We start from the raw sequence: 8,380 nt of genomic DNA on the forward strand, positions 1-8,380 counted from the left end.
AAATACTATGTTTGCACCATTCATATATTAGTCTATGCTTGAAACATAAATATCCCGTAATGACCAAATTATCTATGTATTGACATTTCATATATTCATACTCAAGAGATCATGTACTTTAATGACAAAATTATCTTTGTATTGACATTTTTTATATACTTGTATTGATACTCATGTGATTAAAATTTAAATCTGATGCGGTGATTTTCCAATCGAATGGTTATGCATTGGTATTACCCGGTATGATAGTACTACTAGTCTACTACATTATACTACTCCCTATTTAGATCCAATTCAATTATTTTCCCTTCCAAAAAAAACATCAATTCCATTATTTCAACAAAAATAAATTCAATAAGTACAAATATTAAACAAATTTTCATAGCTATAAAAAAATTATCTCATGAAAATAAAAGCCTTTCTCAAAAGATGATTCTGACTGAAAATCAGTAATCATATGGCTAGTTTAAGGTTGCTATATATTTCCAGCCCAAATGATTATGTAATACTTGCATTCTCCGTCATTAGGAATTCCAATTTACCATTTCAGTCTGTCATTAGGAATCCTGATTCAATTTTATTATAAATAGTAGATGTAGATAGACTTACTTTTCACTAACTTATTCCACTCGTAATTTTATTACAAAACTAGTAGTAATTTTTTCTCACTTATGTTTTTATATATTTTTTAATATTTGTGTCGAACACAAATGAGACTCTTAATAACGAACAGATAAAACACCACATATTTAAGCAAATAAAAAAGATCATGTGATTCATGTCATCATAGGCTAATTAATTCAAGAAATTAGGCATCGTCCCACTAATCTATTGGACTAAAACCCAGTCACAATTACAAAACCCCAAATCAATAGAAAACAACATCACAATCTGTAAAACCGACAATCCAATTGGATAAACTCGCAAGGTGGGTCACACCCGCGATTGTTTTTTGCAGAATCATGCATTAATTTATCATAAAGATTCAATCTTGATGTGGATTAACGAATAAGAAAACAAGTATGGGTGAAGCAGACAAGCAACGGTGTGATACAAGCAAAGTTTCCAGCCTCGTTTTGAATCCCCGTCAACATTCATTACAAAAAATGGAGACTTTTGTTTAACAACTCTTTATTAGTATTCGTTGATTCATAACTTTGTCTGATTAAACTTTATTTTCATGCAAACTGCCTCAGGTATCTGCATCAAATTGCATATTCCTTGAGTTTTAGGAGTGGGTTTTGGAAGTGGAGCAATTTTGTTTGAGTTTTTGGATGGGAGATAGTGAGAGCTGCAGCAGCCGGCAATCCTAGTGGTCACCGCTTCAAACCCAAAAAAGGCCGCAGAAAATTGAAGTATTTCACGAAGTTTTGTGTAGGCTTAGAGAATTGGAGATCGAAGAGGTTGCTGAACCGGGATTTGAAGATGAACTTTGGGCACATTTTAACATGTTTCCTCTTAGGTAGTTTCTTTTGTTTTTTGGAGTATTAATAAATTGGGTCAATGCTTGTTCTTCTATTAATTGTTGTTTGTATGAGAGAGTAAACTTGAGCACTTGTTTATGAATGCCCAAGAATTCAAGAAAAGGGAGGAAGAGTATTATATAATGATGCATTTGGTGTGATCAATAGTAATTAGTTAAAGTTTGAACCTGAAAACAGAGAAGTTTTTTGTGTCATGCTCTTGTTGTGTAATGTGATTCTCTGCTAAAACAGATTGTAGGATGAATTCTGTGATTTGAGTTTAAGTAGGCTGTAGGTAAGAATGCACTCTTTTGCCATGTGTAACTGGATTTTCATCTGCTGTAGCTATGCTTTGGATTACAATACTGAACGGGCCGAGGATGTCCTGGTGCACAAGAAATTATTGAGCATGGCGCGTGATCCTCTTACACGGCCAGCTGTTGATGTGCGCCTTGTGCAGGTGTATCCTAGAAAATGTCTTGATTCTGTGTAGCTGTAACTTCATATTTGCTCGCAGGCATGTAATCTAGCTAACAACCTTTCGTACCTAGAAATATTTTATTGTGGCTTGTTGAAATAACGTTTTGGAATTTTTTCCTGCTGATGATATTTGATGGCAGGACAATCACACATATCCTCTAGTTTCTAGTTGATGACATTCACATCTTGCATAAGGGAGAAATTCTTGATAATTTCGAGTTCTCGATCTTTACCAAAATATTAATAGAGTTTATGACATGAATCTTACTGTTTCGTAGTGTTGATGATATTTATGCTGCCTTTAGCTTTGATGCATGCTGTACACCTCAGTCTTGGATAACTTAACTTGCATTAGTGTATTTTGATTCTATAGTTTTCCTTTCATGTAATCTGCAATCACAATGGACAACTGAATTTTATAGTTTCTCGACGATGCAGGTTAGGCCCACCTGCGATGGAAATACAGGCAATACTGTCCATTCGAGCTTCACCAAGGGAGGGAACACGCTCCTATCAGATAGGTATTAGAAGTGGGGTCTTTAACATGTTAAAAAACATCTTAGAACTTCTGTATAAAACTGGTATTCACGTATCCATATTTGTTTACGAATTTCAGTGTTCACCGTCCACCTGCGTTTGGCCAATCAGAAAATTTTGAACTTGCCTTCGAAGCAAAATGAATCCAATGCCCAAGATGACAATAGTTCTGTGAGTAGGAAATCGTACTTATTGCGGTAATATTCTGAAAGGTTTGACCCAGATGAACTTTCTTTTCTTTGCTGTTAGTGTCTTACTTTGCCCCTGTTTAGTTGGGCTTTCTTCTAATAGAATGAAAGTCGGTGGAACATTAATCTTTCGCAGCTTCTTATTTTTGTAGGCCAACGCATGAAATAACAATATCAGCAAAAGACAAAGCAAAGCTGCTTAGTGGGGTAATAATGCTGATTTACTTCGCAGAATTAATTTGTCGAGTGCTTCTTGAGTTCTTGTGTTCTAGTACACGATCCTCAAAAGCATAAATGATAGATGAATGTATCTTCGTGGAGTTTTACTGATGCAATGTTGTTAATATTTGTTAAGCATACTATGTCATCTCATGTTTCTCAAGAAGAGGTGGAGGTGAATGAATGTGCTGATAACGCTCCTTAAAAACCGTGCTTGAGACTTACTTGGATATGATTATATACCGACATAGTTCAAGTTTCAATTTCATCTTTTTTATCTGTGTATATCTGCAATACAATAGATTCTTGATATTGCATTATGCACTTGGCTATATCCTTTGATGCTCTGACTCTTTACTGCTATCTACTTGTATTGGATAATGCATTTGTTTTTTCTCATCCATGGAGAACATACTACTTGTGTGATGTCATAAGCTATTGTGTTTGTTTCTTTAGCTTTTTGTGCTTAAGTTTGACCATTTTCAAGTTAGTGTGTCTATATTATTAGTTCCAAATGATGTGTTGATGGTAAAAGAGGTCGTTGTATCTAAATTTTCAGTTAACATCTCTTATGTCTGAGATTGGCTTGAACATCCAAGAAGCTCATGCTTTTTGCACGATTGACGGGTATTCACATGATGTCTTCGTTGTTGGTGGTTGGGAAGAGGTAACTTCTGTTCTTTTAACCGGGGATTACATAATCTATGAAGTTCGAATGTCATGGAGAAAATGTCCTAACTAAATATCATACACATCCATGAAACTGCATTTTATGTACTAGATGATTTTCTCTACCCTTACTCTACTTTACTCTACTTTACATGGTCTGCTGTGATATTGATGATAACCTCAGGGCGCTGATCGCCTCAAAGCCATGCTAGTGAAAGAAATTCCATACATTGAGGTAAAAAGAGAATAACCATGTGATGTCTAGAGAGCATATTTTCTAGTTTATTGTGAATCCAATACTTTGATCTATTCTGCAGAAACGGTTGGTTAAACACGAGGTTGTATCCCCTGCTGTTGGCCTGTAGCAGATCGGATTTAGTATACAATCATGCCATGTGGAAATTCCTATTGATGGGAATGATGTCTGGGAAATTGATTCCAATTTGTTGGAGTTTGAGTACAAGATCGCTGCAGGGTCAAGCGGAGACATGTGAGTTCTGTCACAATAGTTTTCGATAAATTGTCACCTGGATTGAGCCATCTGAACCCAGAAATAAATGCAGGTACAAAGGTTTGTATCGTAGTCAAGACGTGGCCATCAAATGTTTCAAGACCGACTGCCTTAATAAAGATATGCAACGGGAGTTCTCCCAGGAAGTCTACATATTGAGGTTATATTCTGTGAGAAACTTGTCAGTCTACATTTCCCATTTCTTTGATTTTCAGATGTTTTTCTGTGGTTCAGGAAAGTTCGGCACAAAAATGTGGTACAGTTTATTGGTTCATGTACGAGACCTCCACTCTTGTGCATCGTTACTGGTAATATAGCTTGGTTTCTTGATGAAGTTTGCTCCCTGGACAATGTTTTGACTACATACTTAATGGTTTTTTTCAGAATTTATGTCGGGTGGAAGTGTGTACGATGCGCTGCATAAACAAATGGGTGTTCTCAAGCTTCCAGCCATGTTGAAGGTTGCGATTGATGTCACTAGGGGAATGTGCTATTTGCATGAAAATAACATACTTCACAGGGACCTGAAGGCTGCCAACCTTTTAATGGACGAAAATGAAGTAAGAAATCACGAAGGATATATCTATTTCTGTGTTTCATCATATTATTACATGTTGTAAAGAAGTTATCCCGTGCAGGTGGTTAAGATTGCTGATTTTGGTGTTGCTCGAGTACTAGTTCAGTCAGGAGTTATGACTGCAGAAACTGGAACCTATCGCTGGATGGCACCGGAGGTGTGCTTATCTTTATTTTTAAGTGGTACATGAGATCGATGGATCCTGTTTCTCTTACCATGTCGACGTGCTTTCTTCTCAGAAAGCCATAACCCATGCCAGTAACATGCATTCCTTTCGAGTGGAGCATTAGATACTATCTCTTACTTGTATTTTGTTGTTTGGAAGGTTATTGAGCACAAGCCGTATAGTCACAAAGCCGACGTTTTCAGCTTTGGGGTTATGTTGTGGGAGCTTCTAACTGGAAAGGTTCCATATGCACAACTTACTCCTTTGCAGGCAGCTGTGGGTGTCGTCCAGAAGGTATGCGTCCATTTAAAAAATCGAACCCTTCAATCCCGTTATCAATCATTCAGCAGTTTAAAGCTTGCTTGTGTTTAGATTAATCCCGGTCAGTTACTTAGCTGCATAAACGCGTGTAAAAGTGAACAAAGAATAACTAATCAATGACAGCAAACTTTGTCTTTCAATGTTGAATGTTATCATCTCATTCTTTGTTCCTCACGAACTACAGGGTCTAAGGCCAACAATACCGAGGCACACTCATCCGTGTGGAATTGCTCGAACGGTGTTGGCAGCAAGATCTGTCTTTAAGGCCTGAATTTTCTGAAATTACTGAGATCTTGCAAAGCATCAGCAAAAAGGTAGTTGTATCACCCATTACCCTCTTCCGAGAGCTTGATTTCGATGGCCTAAACATGTTATTGTATACAGATCTTCGAAGAAGAGAGAGCTACCAAAAAGAGAAATCTGGGAGAGCCATGATGTTTTTCTGTATGTACAGCTGCATCGAGTCAACTAATCTTATCCAGACAAAACACACGGTGGAGGGTAGGGCTGGATGGTGAAGAAAAGTATAGCTGATTAGTCTATCTTTACTGCGACCCTGAACGGGAAACACGAAACAAAGGTCCAAGCTAACAAAGACCAACCTTTGAGGTATATATCTAACAAAAGTATGGTTCACAAAACTGCTTCTTTAGACAACACAACTTGTATAGTTTTCGTACCCTCTTTCGAGAACCAAGGATCGAGGGTCCATGCGTCTTTTATCGATGAAACGATCATGTAATTACCAGCCCTATGCATAATATTGGAGGTATGATTGTGTGAATGAGATTGATTTCTGGATTTTAAGGTACTCCAGTATAGTAACATGTGATTTGATTATTTATGATCTAATTAACACTTTCAATATTGGATAGAGGAAATGCATGTATCATTCTATTGTGATTATTAGAGCATCCGCAACAGTGGCGCTGCTCGCCACCGCCGTCTGCGCCGCTGGCGCGGACGCCACCCGCCGCCGCTGCGCTCGCGCCGTGCCAGCGAGCAGCTGACGTGGCGCGCCCTCATTCGTCAACGGCATAGCCGTTGGGTTTAAATAAAATTTTTTTTTAAAATCAGTTTTTAATTAAAAAAAACCGATACAAAATTAAAAAAAAATTCACTTCCCAAAAAATTATATCCGTTTATAACCGTTTTCTCCCACTTTTTTTTTTTTTTTACCCCAAAAATACACACTTTCATCTATAAATATCCTCAATTTCACTCCCAAAAATTCACATCAAACTACACAATTATCATCATCATTCTCTCATATCTATTCTCATCTTCAATCTCTCATATCCATTTTCATCTTCATTCTCTCATACCCTACAACATCACTATGTCCGGCCAAGGCGATAACCCTACGGGCTCCCACGGTTGGAATCCCAAATGGTTCGGTTCACAACCGTTTCCTACTCCGGAAACGGAATATTCGGCCCCTCCTCAAACCCAAGATTCGGCCGTTCCAGGTGGCTACCGTCCATACCCAATCGACGACCAAGGTGCCTCCGAAGGACGATACGGGTGGACACCGGAGCCTAGGCCGACCGCCCCCTCCCAACCTCTGCAAGCTCCTACTCGCGGCAGCGGTGTCCGCACACCGTACACGCCGGCGGAGATGGATAAATTGTTTATGGCGTACTTCGAAATCTCCGAAGATGCGGCGGTTGGCACGAACCAATCGGGCGATCACTTTTGGTGGCGCGTATCTCGCCGGTACAATGCAAACCGGCCGCCGGGAACGATCGAGCGCAACGAGAGTATGGTGCTCAACTGCATCGGCCGAGCCAACGACGAAATTGGCAAGTTCAATGGCTATTTCCTCTAGGAGTCGCGGAATGCCGGGAGCGGCCGGAGCGAGGTCGACATCATCACTGCGGCACTGAGCACATACCAATCCATGAACGGTAAGTCGTTCAAGTACCTCAACGTTTGGCAGGAAACGCGGTTCCACCCGAGGTATCTGGGAGGCGTAACATCCTCCTCTAGCGGCTCCTCCAAACGGTCAAGGTCGGTATACCTATCCGACTCCGGCTCCGAAGAAGTGGCTAGCCAACTCGCCGGAGCTAACTTGGGTAGCCCCGACGCCGGACCAAGCGGTTCCCAACGCCGACCGCAAGGAAGGAAGAAGGCGGCGGCCGAGCGCCGGCGCTCCGCGACTCCATCGGCCCCCGCCCCCGAACCCGCACCCTATGTTCCATCTCCACCCCCGAACAACTCGTTGTGGGCTCTTTTGGCCCAACTCAATATGGCCAATAGGTCAACTATGACCCCAACGCAACTTCAAACGCACGAGGGCATGATAGTGGGTCTCCAAAAACAATTGGGGTTGTTGCCGCCGGATGAGTAGTCTTCCTCGGGTAATATTAGCCAATAATTATGTAATTTTTAATTTTTAGTATTTTAATTATGTAATTTTTAATTTTTAGGATTTTAATTATGTCTTTTTTATTTTATTTGTATTTTGTAATATTTATTGTGATTTTTTAATGAATTTTAGTACTATGGAAATGTTTATGTTTAATTGAATATTAAATTAATTGTGCTCGTCCTTGCGGAAGAGCACAGTTGTGGGTGTTGTGCTCTTGCCAGAGAGCAGGCATGAATAGTACCGCCCGGGCCCACAACCGTGCCGCTGGCAAGAGCACGGTTGTGGATGCTCTTAAGTTATGAATCTTAGAGCATCCACAACCGTGCTCTTGCCAGCGGCACGGTTGTGGGCCCGGACGGTACTATTCATGCCTGCTCTCTGGCAAGAGCACAACACCCACAGCTGTGCTCTTCCGCAAGGACGAGCACAATTAATTTAAAATTCAATTAAACAATAACATTTCCATAATACTAAAATTTATTAAAAAACCACAATAAATATTACAAATTACAAATAAAATAAAAAAGACATAATTAAAATCCTAAAAATTAAAAATTACATAATTAAAATACTAAAAATTAAAAATTACATAATTAAACTCCTAAAAATTAAAAATTACATAATTAAAATCCTAAAAATTGAGATTGAGAGAGTTGTTTAGTATAGTGTCATTTTTTGTGTTTGAAATGAGAGTATTTATAGATGAAAGTATGAATTTTGGGGTAAAAATAATGAAAAAAATAAATTAAAAGTGTGGAAAAAATGGATATATTTTATTAGGAAGTGAGACAATATTTTTTTTATTAATTTTGAATTTTTCAGATTTTTTCAATTTTTTTAAAAAAAAAAATAAATAAATGATAAATCAACGAGCCAAT

At 38.8% G+C, this 8,380-nt stretch overlaps 1 pseudogene; it reads left to right on the plus strand.

Annotated features, from left to right (window-relative positions):
* The first annotated feature begins 920 nt into the window (after positions 1-920).
* On the plus strand, positions 921-5,649 carry LOC121782731 (annotated as a pseudogene).
* The last annotated feature ends 2,731 nt before the right edge of the window (positions 5,650-8,380 follow it).

The sequence above is a fragment of the Salvia splendens genome, chromosome 20 (genome assembly GCF_004379255.2).
Source record: "Salvia splendens isolate huo1 chromosome 20, SspV2, whole genome shotgun sequence".
Classification (NCBI taxonomy): domain Eukaryota; kingdom Viridiplantae; phylum Streptophyta; class Magnoliopsida; order Lamiales; family Lamiaceae; genus Salvia; species Salvia splendens.